Here is a 15,140-nt window from a genome sequence, read left to right as displayed (position 1 = left end):
GTCATTTTCCTTTCACTTGCTGTATGGTGCCCATATATCCCTGGGCACACTTCAAGCTTGTACTAAAGAAACTCATTGAAGAAACTACTATTTTTTTGTTTTCTTATGACCTAAAATGCATCATTCCTCTAGCAGCCACTAGCCTACTTTTGAAAAAATAATAAAATAATAATAATTAAAAAAAAAAAAAAGACAGGAAAAGGGGCAAATGCTTGGAGCTAGCAGATAAGCGAAAAAAGCTAAGGAAAATGACAAGGTAACTTAATAGCACTGAAAGCAGAGCTGCTGTAGCTGACCAGAGCTGAGGGATGACTTATAATGTGATCTTTCACAAAACGTACCAGATCTGATGTCACACACAGGAATATATTCCATATAATTTCATATCATTCAAAACAAAACAAAGCAAAAAACCCAACACCTAGTTCTGATGAATTCCATCTATTTTCTCAATGGAATTAATTGTATCTTAGCAAAGGGATAGCAACGGTTATCCTACATCTCTGGAAAGAATAAAGGTGGTAGCTGTGTCTTCTATGATATTCACAATAAAGTGTAGTGAAGATGTGCTCCTCACAGCCTTGTGTGAAACAAAAGTTTTGTTGACTGGAGCCACTGGGGATCCATATGAACATCTAGGGTGACCTCCTGCACAACCAGGCCATACACTTCACCATGTGATCCATGCACCTTTCTTACCTCTGCTAGCTGAGCTAGAGCATTTGGTTTAATAAGAGACAGCCAGATCTTTACTAAGGGCCTGAGAAAGGGAAAAAAGCCTCCACCATGTCCTTTGAGAAGCCACTCCTTTTATCTTTTGATATATCCATTACTTAATATCTTGTGACTAATTTCATCCCTTGGCTGAAGAATATTCAAACATATATTCATTTTCCATGAATCCAGTATGAATTTAGATCACCAGAGTGATGCATATGGTAACTGAGATTTACTCCCTGAGAAGGCTGGGCAGATATGTTTTTGGTGGCGTAAGACAGAGATAAGAGCTTTCTCTTTCCAATCTAGGTTGCAGTTTCTCCCATAGCTGGGTTGTGTGAATTGGGGTTCTTATGCAGGGTTTTTAGATCAGGTTAAGAAGTAACCCAAACTGGGAGGAAGGGTTGGCCTTTTCTGTACTTAAATAGCCAAATTCCATTTTAGAAAGGAAAAATAAGGGAGCTTATTTTGGGGTTGATCTGAAGAACTCCTTGATGGTGGCTGCTGCAATCAGAGCTGGACTTGGCAAGGCAGTGGGGAACCTCTGGCCTTTCCCAGGCTTTTACTTTCATTCTAAATTCCTAATGAAATCTGTTTTTCCAGTGATGTTTATTAGTTACCTGGCAAGTCAAGGAATATTGTGTGCCATGAATAAATTCCTTTTATACTTTTTCGAATTATTGACATGATTCCTGAAGTAAAAATTGCATTTAAGATTGTTTCTTCCAGAAATGACTCGGGTTGAATGGTATGTGTTTATCACTTTTAAATCAAAGCATGGGGGGTGGCTCACCCCCAGCCAGCTTCATTGCTGTTCTCATTACAGGATTTCCTACAAAGGTCACATTTAACTACTAAAAATAAATTCCACAGCCCAAAAAACAATTGTTATTCAGCAAACAGTTTGAGAAAATATAGGCTACTCCTGTATTAAAAGTACAGATCCAGGTCACTGAGCTGACCTACTTAGGGGATATTTTAGGGCCTCCCAAAAGATTTCACGTCCTCCAAATGTCAATCTTATTTCAGTTCACACATCAGTATAAGTCTTCTTACTTCAGAGGAGACTGCTATTTAGATGTAGATTTTATCAAAGTTTAACCAGCTTAACATTTCTTATGAACAACTCATAGAAAGTTTAGATGAACTTAACTCCAGTGTTTAACAGCAAGAACTTGATTAAAACTTAGTATTTTGGTCCCAAATCATATGACTGATTCAGACCTCAGTCCCTTGGATTGCGTGTGTAATTCTATCAAAACTAGAGAAAACTTGGTATGTGAGCAGAGTCAGACCTCTCTGTTTAGATGCTATTGTTAGTGTTGTTCTGATAGGAAGCACTTTCTGAACTCAGACAAGGGATAAAACTCACGAAGGAACCTGATTTTCAACCTGATTTTCTAGCTCATGACTAGGGTGTTAAAAGCCACAGGCAGAAATCAGGAAGTCACAAGAGAATTGAAAAAGAACCCTTCTTCCAGCGAGGAGCAAAGCCAGAAATAACACAGGAGGACCAAGGTTTAGGTCTCCCTCTTCAACATGTCTTGCCAGCTGCCCCAGGCAAGCGCCTGCTCTGTGCATTGGTTTCCATGCATCCTGTCCTGAAATGTTGTGCAGAAAGTCTGGCACTTCACATGGGGTAGATAAGGTAGCAGGTACCAGGTATTCTCTCCTCTGTAAGCCTAGCTTACATGAGAAACAAGAAAACTGCTCCAAGTTTAGTGGACCTTAACAAATTTGACAAAACAAAACAAACGGAATCCCAGAATGGGCAGGATTGGAAGGGACCTCTGAAGATCATCCAGCCCAACCCCCCTGCAGAGCATCATCAGCTAGAGCACCTTGCGCAGGATGGCACCCAGGCAGGTTTTGAATATCTCCAGAGAAGAAGACTCCACATCCTCTCTGGGCAGCCTGTTGTAGTGCTCTGTCACCCTCCCAGTAAAGAAGTGCCCCCTCACATTGAGCCGGAACCTCCTGTGCTTCAGCTTGTGCCCGCTGCCTCTCGTCCTGTCGCTGGGCACAACTGAAAAGAGACTGGCCCCATCCTCTCGACACCCTCCCCTCAGGTGTTTATATATACGTTACTGAGATCTCCCCTCGGTCTCCTCTTCTCCAGGCTAAACAGGCCCAGTTCTCTCAGCCTGTCCTTGTGCGACAGGCGCTCCAGTCCTCTCATCATCTTAGGAGCCCTCCTCCGAACTCACTCCGGTACTTCTATGTCCCTCTGGTGCTGGGGAGCCCAGAACTGGGCACAATGCTCCACGTGTGGCCTCAGCAGGGCCGAGCAGCTGGGGAGGATCGCCTCCCTTGAGCTGCTGGCAACACTCTTCCAAATGCAGCCCGGCATCCCCTCGGCCTTCTGGGCCACAAGGGCACATTGCTGCCTCCCTCCCGCTCTGCCTGCTGTCCACCAGGACGGCCAGGTCCCTCTCTGCAGAGCTGCTCTCCTGCAGGTCATTCCCAGCCTGTAACGGTGCTTGGGGTTATTCCTCCCTAGGTGCAGGACCCTGCACTTGCCCTTGTTGAACTTCATGAGGTTCCTCTTGGCCCAGCTCTCCAGCCTGTCGAGGTCCCTCTGAATGGTGCACAGCCCTCTGGGCTATCAGCCACTCCTCTGGGCTTTGTGTCATCAGCAGACTTGCTGAGGGTGCGCTCTGTTGCATCATCCAGGTTGTTGATGGGTAAGTTGAACAAGACTGGACCCAGTACTGACCCCTGGGGGACACTGCTAGCTTCAGGCCTCCAACTAGACTGCACCACCAACCACAGTCCTCTAAGCTCTGCCATCCAGCCAACTGACAATCCACCTCACTGTCCACTCATCTAGGCCACATTTCCTGAAACCAAACCAAACCAAACAAAACAAACAAAACAACAAAACACAACTAGAAAACCTTAGTTTTAAAAAAAAATAAAGTCCAAAAAATCCGATATTTGAAGTAACTCTGATCAAGATGATTTTAAAAACTCCTTCAATCTTCACAGCACATTTTTAAGTGCTACCAAAATCTGATCTTGTATACCCCACTTCCCCCGTCTTACAGCAGGAAGAATAAATCTACCCCTCCTCCTCCCTCTTGATGGGAGCTAAGGACACAGGTGCAGATAAACTTAGCTGGAGCAGAGACTCCATTAGGAGGATTATTTTACTCATTCTAGCAATGGCCTTCATGGGGAGCAGAAGAACCTAGACAAAATCTCTGATCAGGTGAGGTGGCTCCCACCCCAGAGCTCTGCCCACCCTGACTCTCCCTGCAGAATTATCAGTCCCACTCTGGGTGCACAGACTCTGCCTTCTGCTGATCATTCTCAGAGACTGCAACCCGCCTCCTGCTTGCCTCACAAATGTGCTTCTCAGCATTTCCAAGACTACATTTTCCCTTTTTGAAATACCTTGCCTCTTTAATGTGTTCTGTGCCCCATGAAGAGCAAGGACTCTTACACTGAAAACTCATATCAGTTTCTGACAACATGCTTCCAACTGACAATTAATGTATTGTTAAGTTTGAAACGTCTTTTTGATTAAACAAAGGTTTCTGGGAGAGCATGCAGGAGCAAGTAGAGTCAGTTGGCAGTTTAAACTGTGCAGGACACATCACTGGTAGGTGAACTACCTACTGGAGCCTGCCGAAGAAGTATCTCCTGGTGGGAGGGAAGCATAGCACAGCCATGATATCACAAGGGATTCTAATTAGCTAGTGACATTACTAGAGCAAGACCATTACACCCAGCCTTGTGCATTTCAGTCTAATCACATCTTCAGATGGAATAATACTTTAATAAGCCTTAAGCTGGAATTGATTTTTTTTCACACACCAGGAATTGAAATCAAGGCAAAAATGGTTGGAAATTACTTAGCAGTTATCAAGAATTAAGGAAAATCTTTTATTATTAATCAAAGTGGATTAATATATATATATATATTAGTATTGAGCAGCTATAATATGTTTTGCCCTGTTTATTAACCAAGTTCAGCTGAGGATCAGACTCTTGGAATGGCTGTCACTGAAGATGTCTGCTGTTTGCTATTGTATGACTGTTTATCTGCTTGCATCAGAACAGCCCTCTGATGGATAAGTTGCCTTCCAGTGCTTTCAATTTGTGTAACAGCATGGTGCATCATGATGCCATTAACACTGAACAAAAGAAATCTATTAATAGAGAGGTCTGGATGGTCAATAACTCCTCAGCATGTATGCATGGTAAACACTCAAGACGCCCATACTAGTTATAGTTTGCTATGCTTCAGGTCTCTGGAGATTACTTTCAGAAGATCAGATGTCTTTACATACCCTGCTACCACTGCAGAAGTCCCCCTGCAGCCATTCATCGGTCTCAAACACAGCATCTCAGCAGTTCAGTATTGACAGGCACCCTGCAGCCTCCCCTTCAGTGCCTAGTGGGTCCAGCGATCTTTCTGTTCATGGGGTGAAAGTGTTTCCTAGTGTCTGTCAGGGCATATCTAGTGCAAGCAATGTTCTGCCTGTAGTCCGTTCATCCTTGTTCCTCTCCAATTCTACCTAGATGCTTCTCTTAAGACATTTTGCACTCTCTTGTGCTGCTCTTGTGCTGCACATTTGGCCTGAGCTCTTTCACTGTTTCCATGGCATGTGCCCCTACACCTCTCCATATAGTAGTTTGTTGTGTTTGTTTTTGTTGTTGTTGTTGTTTTTAAACCTCCTTAATCTCAATTCAACATCACTTCTGCCTCCCTCCCAGCCTTGCCAGGATGTCTCATTAAACAAAACTGTCTTCCCTGGCCATCCTCCACAGAGCAATCCTCCCAGGCATCACCACTGTGTCTGGTCTTCCCCGAATTCACAGACAGCCACAGCCCTTTTCCATTGCACCATCTAGATCCATGCAGAGAGTTCCTGGAGTTATTTTACTCCTCCTCAAACCCCCTAAGTTTTTCTCTAAAACAGCTAGTTTTTCACTTCACTCATGACTTCCTTTCCCATAAGAGACACACACTATCCCATGGGTACTGTGTCACAATCAAGAAGCGTAATATAAATCCACACAAAGCAGACCCAGTTCGCCAATGCCCAAAAACTCTCATTGTCTTTCTGGGGCTCCCCATACCTAACCACTTTGCCTGAGAAGAAGGTCTGATATGGATTCCCACGTCTGACTCTACCAGGCAGCTGCTTTATGGGCACTCTCCATCCCTTAACTCTTCCAGCATAGCCTATTAAGAATTCTGTCTGATTTGTACTTGCTGCCGGTGAATGTTTCTTGGAAGTAGAGGGACCAAAACATGTTTTTACTTAAGGCCACCTGCTTCAACAGGCTGTGCACTCATATCGTGGTATTTCCTGCATGACTCATGCCAAAGCAGCTGCTGATGTAAAACTGTAATTGTAGCCACTTAGAAATGGTAAAGCTCCCTGCCTGCTATCACAGTATTCTGATAATTAATCGTTATTAGTAATTAATGTTGAGGGGATTTCAGACCTGTGAAGTCAACTTTCACAGCCACTTTGATGGAGAAAGTGCTGAGTAGCCTGGTAGATGTACTACATGGCCCGAGAACCTCTGACTCAAACGCACCACTTTGCATGGTGGTCCTGCAAAGACCAGATCACAATCTAGAGCCAGGTCTTCCTGCAGCCTATATTTTGGCAGGGTCTTTACTTGCTGTTTATCACAGCTGGATGACTTTTTTCTACTTGGACTTGTCATTCAACATGGACTTTTTGGGAAGACCTGGATATCAGCTTTGCTGGGGAAGTGAGCAAGTCTGGGGTTTAAACAGACTGGGGAGTCAGAGCTAAAACTGATCTGGATGTTTAAGGGCACTTACAGTTATAAGGTACAAGGAGATGCAAAATAATATTTACAACAGCACCTAAGAAAGCTAGAGTCTAATGGCAATAAAAACCAATGGATTAGTTGGAATATGTTTCACATTGTTGAGTCATTGCATGAGAAGAGAACAGTGTCTCTTGGATCAAGAGACTGGAGTCAGTGGCCTGGGTGCTATTCCTGCTAGGGTCTAGAATATTTCGTACCTTCTTCCTGTTTTCCAGCAAAATTGAATTTTCTGTCTTTACACAGCAGCTTCAGCAGAAGGCCTGGAGACAATGCATGTTCAATGATCTGATGGTTATGGTGGATCCAGGTGACCAAGTGGGCAGGGGAAAGCAGCCCCTTTTTCTGAATTACCTGTTGCATGGAGCTGTTTACAAGCCTTAGGCATGGTTTTGACCCAGATCTAGTTATATGCATTTGTAGGCACTAAATGGGCTACATGATGCTCATCTTCAGCACAGACTGAAGAGGGGACCAGCTCTCCTCTGGAATAATTTAGAATTTACAAGCATTGAGCTGAGAGTGCACCAAGAATAAGATGAAATCCTGAATGGTGTCTTTCAGAAGGGCAATTTTAAGCACAGACATATTGTCCCTCCAGTGCCTAAATCTTTTGGAAAATCAGGACTTTAGGAACTGGACAATATTATGGTATTTAGGTTTCAGAGAAATGTGTCCTGCAAACAGAGCACCAGGCTAATGTCACTGCCACACCATGCACTAATTAGTCATTTCCATGTTTATGTGAGTTTGGATGTACTTATATTTAAGCTGAGCTATTCATACTGTTTTCTTATTTCCTTAATTGGAATATTTTTTATATAAACCTACTGTGACCAAAGGTGATCTTTATGTTAACTGCATATGTTTTTACCCTTGCTCAAGGGTTAATAAAAACATCTGCAGGTTGTTTTGCTATTCTTATCAGTCAGGCTGCTAGGAGATATATCTGAGATGTGGAATATGGTACTTGTTTTTCTCATCAGTTTCTCCAGCACCACCCCCTATCCCATCAAATTTTTTCTGTTTTCTTAACTCTTTCCACTGCAACCTCAAGTCAAAATAAATACAGTATTTCAGATGGCTTCTCATGAAAATTATTATGGCCATGTAGAGAGTGTCAATAACAGATGATGGCTTTCTATGCATTGCTGAAAATGATATTGGCCTCTTTTGATTCTCTTTCACACTAGAAACTTTATTGCAAACTTAATCAAATGTTTTGAAAAATACTGAAGTAGTGTAAATAGAGATTGACAGAAAAAATATCTTGGCATAAATAGAGCTGCAAAAATATGTCATTGAAGAGAGCAAGCTTAGATGGCTTGAATAGAACATTATCAGACCTCAGGAATAAGAAGCTGTTTCCCTCATGTTCTGGCAGAAACATCCTGGGAATACAGGCATGTATTTGGTTCAGCAAAATTTTCTGCTTTGTTGGTACTGTGTGTGTCATTCAGCATTGGTACTTCATCTGCTTCCATCAGTGGCTAGTTGCCCTTCCAAGAGGAAGGAGAGGCCCAAGAGTGCTAAGAGGGGAGATAAATGGTAGAGACCTTGAAGGATAGAGGTTCCCTCCTAAGAACTATCAAATATTTGTGCAGTGTAGTTTGAAAAATTACAAAAAGTACTCATATCTGACCGAGATTAATTAGAACCTTAACTCTCATCAATGTAAGTAATGGTAGTGCAAATAACTGATCCACCTATTGTATGTCAGGTCCCTCCTCACTCCTATTTTTGAGCACAACCATTTGACAAGGGTTGATTGGATTATATCAGTCATCCCAGCATACTCTCCCTCTCTCATACTACTTCTTATTCATCTGCTTTAACAAACTGTGATATATCTACAGAAATCATGGTGCTGTGTATGATATGTCCTGACAGCCAGCCAAGATAAAGGATATATGGGAGGATTTGCCACTGAGCACTAATTAATTGTTGTTATCTATTTGAAATCAGGTGAATACCCCAGACAGTATCCCAGGACACCACATCTTTTCAGCCACTCCTTGAATAAGGATTACCTGAACATTTGACATAAGAAATAACAACACTTTCAAATGGCATTGCTGGAGAGGAAAAAAGCTCAGGAAGTCCTATTATTCCCTTTGCTCAGAGACAGTGTTTTTCAAGTACCAAGTGAAACAAATGGGACAGAAAGACAACTCAGGGACACCATGCCAAAGTCAGGCTGGCTGTGGGTTTTGCTGTAGGAGAGACCAATCATTTAGATTAGTATTGAGAAAGGTTTTAAAGAAAAATCTGGGGAAAAAAGAAATAATAAAATTGTGAGAAAGTGATAGGCTGGAGATCCAATCCCAGAGCCATCAGTCTAGGCTTCAGTTAGACCAGATGTCAAGGATAATGGGAAGTAACAGATTACCACTGAAACAATTGTGTGTAATATAGTACTTATTCTTGTCCAGAAGTCAGAAGGTTTTAATCGGGTTGAGCTGTGTCTAACACCTTCTATTCAGGGACAGCCTGGCGAGTGAAAAGTCAAAGAGAAGGTAGTAGAGGAAAGACAGAAGACACTTGTAACAGCAGGAACAGCAAAATATTGATGGGCTTACAGTGCTTACCCCGATCTTAGTTTATGGTGTCCATCTTATGGCAGGTACTCATAAGCACCAACAAGAAATAAAAAGGCAGTGGTAGTAATTGTTTCTGTGAGTCACCAAAGGATTCTGAGGAAGACGCAGGGCAGCCCAGCCAACCAATCCAAATTGAACCTAGGTAACTCAGGCTCTGCTACAAATATACCAGTAAAATAAAGCCTCGCAGAAGAATGCAAACAATTAGCTGATGCACCAAGATTTCATTGGACACTTCAGAGCTGTACAAACATTTGCAGAATCTAGGAAACTTGACTGTCTAGCACAGCACCACTGTCTATTTAAAAGGAAAGGAAAGAAGGGAATATTTTGTAGAGAGTACTCAGAAAATACTTCTCTCTTCAGTGGTCATCCCAGATGCTATAATTCTGGATGGAACCATGAGGAAACCAGTCTTGTGTTGGAAGACTTTATTTCAGGGTGTGTCTCTCGAGTCTGACAGCAGTGACTCCCTCAGGACTGTATCTCCAAATCCTTGTCTCCAGGATAACCAGTGATACGAGGGCTCCAAAAGTGTCTGTGAGAAAAAGGACATGAAAGTCCAGGAGGCTGAGTCTAGCCAGAGGTGCTGAGCGGGGAACCTAAGGGAGAAATAGGCATTTCTGTCTGCGTCATTGCAGCTTGTGTCAATTACACTGAGCATCTACCAGAAACAGATATTGTTTTGTTAATACTGCATATTACTGTTGCCAAAATGAATTTTTCTCTGAATTTCTGTTTTGCAAGATGTTAGTTCAGTAAGAAACCAAATTTCAAAAAACAACACTTCCTGTGAAGTGTAAATCCTGGGTGTGTGGCTGCTCTTCCTGAAGACTTACAGACCAGATCTTTGCACGTTTTGTTGTGACCAAGAATTTCTGGACCTCGGCTCTGTGTTTTGCTTTCTGTCTCGTCTGTGCATCTGTCGGTCTCTGTCAAATTCAAATGCTATTCTTCCACTCATAAATGGAGCTGAGGCTTCTGCCTCAAATCTTAAGGAAATCGTGATTACTTGGAATTTGTTGGGTACCAGTGTAGGAGTGGACCAACCAAGTTGTTGCAAAGTCCATATCGAGCTTGCTTACAAGTGGTTCTTCTGAAAGGTACAAAGTGTCACAGTACCTCTGGGAAGGAGGGATGGAGCTCTGCCAAGAGGGACAGATTCCTGTCTCTGGATGGAGATAAGAGGGCTCAGAGCCTCCCCGCCACCCAGCCTGCAGCCCAGCAGCACCTTCCAGGGACAGTCAGTTGTCACCAAGTTCTTTCTCTCTCCAGGGATATAGGAAGGTCCCTGCTTGATGCCTTCTCTTACTCAGAACATATCTTGTGCACAGCAGGGAACAAATTCAAATTTTTTTTTTTTAAACCTCCTGTTAGTTCTCCAGGCAGCTCTTCCACTGTCTTCTGCAGAGTAAAATGAATGTCTCAGTGTTGAAGTGCCTGCTTCAGGGGTGCTTTCTGACCTCAGCTGACTTGTATCTTCCAGTTTATAAAAAACAGGCTGAAAATTATGCCTGATCTAAAAGCAGATGTTTTCAGGCTGTTGAGCAAACAGCTGCATTCTGCTTCTAGTCACAGGCGGGGTGAAAGGTGAAGTGACCCTTCAAGGGCACTAGAGTGTCCAGGGCTTGCTGAATCTGCACTAGGGATCTTCAGAAATATTGCCTTTGTGCTAAACTAGTTGCATGGAGAAGGAGCTTGTGCCTCTTACTGGATACAATTCTCACCTTCATTTTGTATTGGGGCAGTAAAAATAGGAGTAGAGAGGAAAGAGCTAACCTGCAGGAGAAAGCACCCCAGGGGTGCTTCTCTGGGTCATGCAGCAGCAGATGTCTGTCAGAAGTCTGTCACTGCATACATGGAGCAGCCCAGGGAGAGAGAGAGGCAGCAGGATTTTTCCCCCACTAAACACACCAAACTGGTGTGAACACATCAACAGCCACCACACAGCAGAGCAACACGATGCAAAATATCCTCCAGTTCTGTTCCAGACCTGGCTTTGTTTCAGGCAGGTGAAACAAAATCTTCCCTGTGATGACACTGCGTGTGGTAAGCTTTGACATCTCCAGCTGCATGATTTCACCCACTGGACTTGTTTTTCGGAGCCATGCATCAGAGGATCGAAGACTTGCTGCTCGAGGCCAGCTGGGCTGTGGTGTGCAGGAGGTCATTGCTGTCTGCTTTTGGTCCTGTAACACAGGACCAGGCAGACATTAGCTTTCACTCCACTGAGTGGAAAATGCCGCCTCATGGAGTTGTTGAAGTGGGAGCAGTGTCTGGGCAGCTTTATGTTCTGAATAAGAGAACATGAGATGCAGTGTTAAGTATTGAAGTTTAAAGCATAGGGTAAACAAGTCTATCTTATGATGTGGGAGCTCAGTCATTGCTCTTGAAGCAGAAGTTTTGGGGAAAGCATTAATCCTGTCTCAGAAATGCTCTCTGCCTGGAGTCTCGGGGACTCATCGCAGCCATTCTCTCCTGAGAAATCGTTAGACGCAGGGGTTGAGGAGGCCTTAAGTCTTCTCAACGACAGTAAAGAGAGAACCCTTCTTCTTTCTCACATCATGCTTCCCCTGGCCTGGCCTGCTGCATTTCTACAAGAAGGATGTGATGACTGTATTGGCCTTATGTGGCAAGGGTTTGGTAGTGAGGGGCTGCAGGGGGGACCTCTGTCAGCAGAGCCCAGCAGCTGCCCCATGTCAGATCAGAGCCAGCTCCAGCTGGCTCCAAAGGGACCTGCCACTGGCCAGAGCTGAGCCATGAGCCAAGCTGAGCCAAGTCCACCCCCGGCCTGTGGAGAGGCCCCCGGTGGAGCAGGCTGTCCCCCTGCACCCATGGGTCCCACATGGAGCAGATCTCCACGCTGCGGCCCGTGGAGGAGCCCCCGGTGGAGCAGGTGGATGTGGCCTGGAGGAGGCTGCGGCCCATGGAGAGCCCCCGCAGGAGTAGGCCCCGGGCCGGAGCTGCAGCCCGTGGAGAGGAGCCCACGCAGGAGCAGGGGGTCTGGGGGGAGCTGCCGCCCATGGAGGACCCATGTTGGAGCAGTTTGCTCCTGGGGCATGGACCCCGTGGTACAGAGCTGTGTTGGAGCAGTATTTGAAGAGAACAGGGCAGTTTGTTTGTAGTTTCTCACTGCTCTAGACTGTTAGTCATAGGCAATAAATTATATTAAATTCCCTACCCTGAGTCTTTTTTTCCCATGACAATAACTGGTGGGTGAACTCCCTGTCCTTATCCCAAACCTTGAGCTCTTCTATTTTTATCCCCTCCTTCCTTAGAGAAGCGGCAGGGGGAGTGAGAGCAGTTGTGGTGTAGTTTAGCTGCCTATCATAGTAAAACCACCACAGTAATTCAGCTTAGTCACTTAGTGACAGAAATTGTCCCTTTGATACTTGTCAGCGGGTGCCTCTCAGGAGCCCTCCTAAGACCTGCAGCTGATGATAAGCAGACTTCTAGATGTTCCTTGCAGCTTGGCAAGAAATGTTCCAACGTAGTGAATTTTCCTTATTCATTCTAGATTCCAACAGCCCGAGTATTGACCTGTAGGTGGGGGTTAATATCTTTTGGACAAATGAACTTTCTCCAGCTGTACTTGCTCAAAACAGCTAGCAAGTTTAATATGAAATCTTGCATGAGTTTCTGTATTACAAAGAAGATGTAGCTTCTGGTTACAGAATTGAAAGTACAGTTGTAAAAGACCAAATAATAAGAAAAAATGCAATTTTAGAGCCCTCCTCTATTCAAACTGCTTTTCCTACTCTCCCTGGGATTCTGCAAATGAAATCAGAGTGATAGGAGGCCTCTTCTCTGCCCAGTTATATTCATGGTTTATTTGATGCTGTAGAATGCAAATGAAGTTTCAAAGTATGTTGGAAGAGCTGCCTCTCTTCTCTTTGAGGGAGTCTGGCTGGGCTTCAGCTTGTTGTGAATTCTCGGTGTCTGAGACTGCGGACGAAGCATCCTTAAACTTCTCTGAAATGAATTTCCTTTGATGTTTAAAAGGTTTTGAGAAACGTTGACTCCTTGTTTCTGTTCACCTTTTTTCCCTCAGGGAGGCAACTGGTTTGTAGCCGTATCTGCTTACCTTGTGAAATCCTCTGCATTCAGCACAGTGTACCAGCTATATATCATAAATAAGCCAGTGGGCTTTGTTTTTTCCTGAGCCCACACGTTGCACATGTACCAAAGCAGATTCTGAATCCAAGGATGGATTGATCCGCCTGCCCCATACATCTGCTGTCAGCTGCCAGGACACAACCAGGACAGGCCTTTGGGCTGTAAAGAACTTGTTTAGATGATGCCATTGCACATGGGGATGCCATTACAGACACTTGTACAGAGATGCCATTGCAGGTGCAGATTCTATTCCAGATGCAAATAATCACAAATTTCACACATTTGTTGGAAAATTAATTGCTGAGATTGGTTTCTTAGGACTCTTACCTGTGCAGCTCCCTGAATGCTCTCCTCAGGATGTCTCCCAGGGCATGCAAGTGGGACTCCTTGCTGAGCCTCTGCACCAAACCCAACCAGCATTTCCAAAGAGACTAACATGTATCTATTTGATTGGAAAATTGCTCTAAATCTAGAGGATTTCTTGAGCTCTGCAGAACAATTGTGTGATGATGAAAGAGCTTTTAAACCCTCCAAAGTTGGTGTGCGTTTTTTTTTTTTTTTTCTTCTTTCTGTGGTTCTGTGGCCATAAAATGAAATGTTTTATTCACATCCATACTCCCATGGGTACAGTTTCTGTAATAAAAGATGCCACAAATGAAACTCTAACGCTAGGACTGGATTAGAGCATTTTGTCATTAAACTGCTTAGAATTGTTTTCAGTCTTCTCCTTTAACTCGGATAAATTAGTTCATCATTAGTTTCCACAGTGAGATCTCCATTTTCTTTTCTTTGTATTTGATACCAAAGTTCTTCAAAGCAGCATTCCTAGTAAGATACTGTATCAGAGAGGAGACATACTGTGTCCCCAAACAGGGTTGCCTCTCATTTCTGAACCAAAGTATGTCAGAACAATTTCAGAGAAAAAAGATGTTGCTTCTGTTATTAGGCATGCATATCTCATTTAATATCAATGTCAAAAAGTATTAATATATCAAAAATTATTCTGACAGGGCAAATATATTTTTGTTTTGATATTTGTGATTTAAAATAGTTCTGAGAACTCCATTACGTTGAAATGTTTGCCTTGCTCAGCAATAGAGAAGAGGCAAAATATGCTAACCCCCCCCCCGCCCAGTATCGCTCATGTCTGTAACAACAGGCAACAAAGGTCAGCCAGAAGAATTGAGTCTAGGTCATTGCTTACTTGACCTCTTCAAAAAACTGTCCTGGAGGCATATTGTTAAATGTTCTCTTCTCTAGGTGTTCTCCTGCAGTGGTGGTGCTCAGCCCGTCACCGATAATTATTGCTGCCTCCAATGCTCTCCTCTGCTCTTTCACCTTTTCACTCTCTATTCAACAAAACAAATTACTCAGAGGCAGAGGTTCATCTAGACCAATTCCAAGTATTTACTTGAAGTGTCTCATTTAGAAGCATGTTGTATGTGAGGCGCATAGGCTCCCTCTTTAGTCAATGAAGAGAAATTGGCACTTTCAGGAGAACAATGAATTGAGTGTGCAGATTTCCATCAATCTTGGCCCAAGCAAAAATCAAAAGGTACAAAGGGCCACTTAGTTTGGTCTACCAGGGCTACCACTGCCAGACGCAACCAGAAATCTCTTTCCACATACCTGTATGTCTAGACTCAAGTCTCTGCTCCTCAGATTTATTCCTCTGTTAGCTTCACAGGAGCATTGCCACGAGCAGTGGAGTGGTCCAGGTACCAGCCCAAGGTTCCAGGCTGGATTCTATTTTTCAGCTTACAGACGTTAGATAACCTTCAGCATCTGCCCCTGTGCAGATAGAGGTGGCATTAGCATCAAAGGAGGATGAGGATTGATGTAAGTACATCAGAGGCTGTACCTGCTGATTCCACCTTTGAGGTCACAATG

At 43.8% G+C, this 15,140-nt stretch overlaps 1 protein-coding gene and 1 long non-coding RNA gene across 5 annotated transcripts in view; one reads left to right on the top strand and one right to left on the bottom strand.

Annotated features, from left to right (window-relative positions):
- Window positions 1-15,140, top strand: part of SHISA6 (shisa family member 6) — a 257,507-nt gene that overhangs the window by 168,455 nt on the left and 73,912 nt on the right. The window lies entirely within an intron of this gene.
- LOC106047806 (uncharacterized) lies at window positions 9,590-15,126 on the bottom strand. Of its 3 annotated transcripts, XR_001213969.3 has the most exons (5): window positions 15,112-15,126; window positions 14,880-15,041; window positions 13,578-13,883; window positions 13,219-13,409; window positions 12,935-13,106 (listed from the first exon to the last, which is right to left on the bottom strand). It is a non-coding gene; the product is annotated as an uncharacterized lncRNA (long non-coding RNA). The 3 variants fall into 3 exon arrangements; XR_001213967.2 differs by lacking the exons at window positions 12,935-13,106; window positions 13,219-13,409 and adding an exon at window positions 9,590-9,736; XR_001213966.3 differs by lacking the exon at window positions 13,219-13,409.

Source organism: Anser cygnoides, chromosome 19, assembly GCF_040182565.1.
Source record: "Anser cygnoides isolate HZ-2024a breed goose chromosome 19, Taihu_goose_T2T_genome, whole genome shotgun sequence".
Classification (NCBI taxonomy): domain Eukaryota; kingdom Metazoa; phylum Chordata; class Aves; order Anseriformes; family Anatidae; genus Anser; species Anser cygnoides.
Note: the sequence above shows the minus strand (reverse complement) of the source record. Positions and strands in the feature narration are given on the sequence as shown.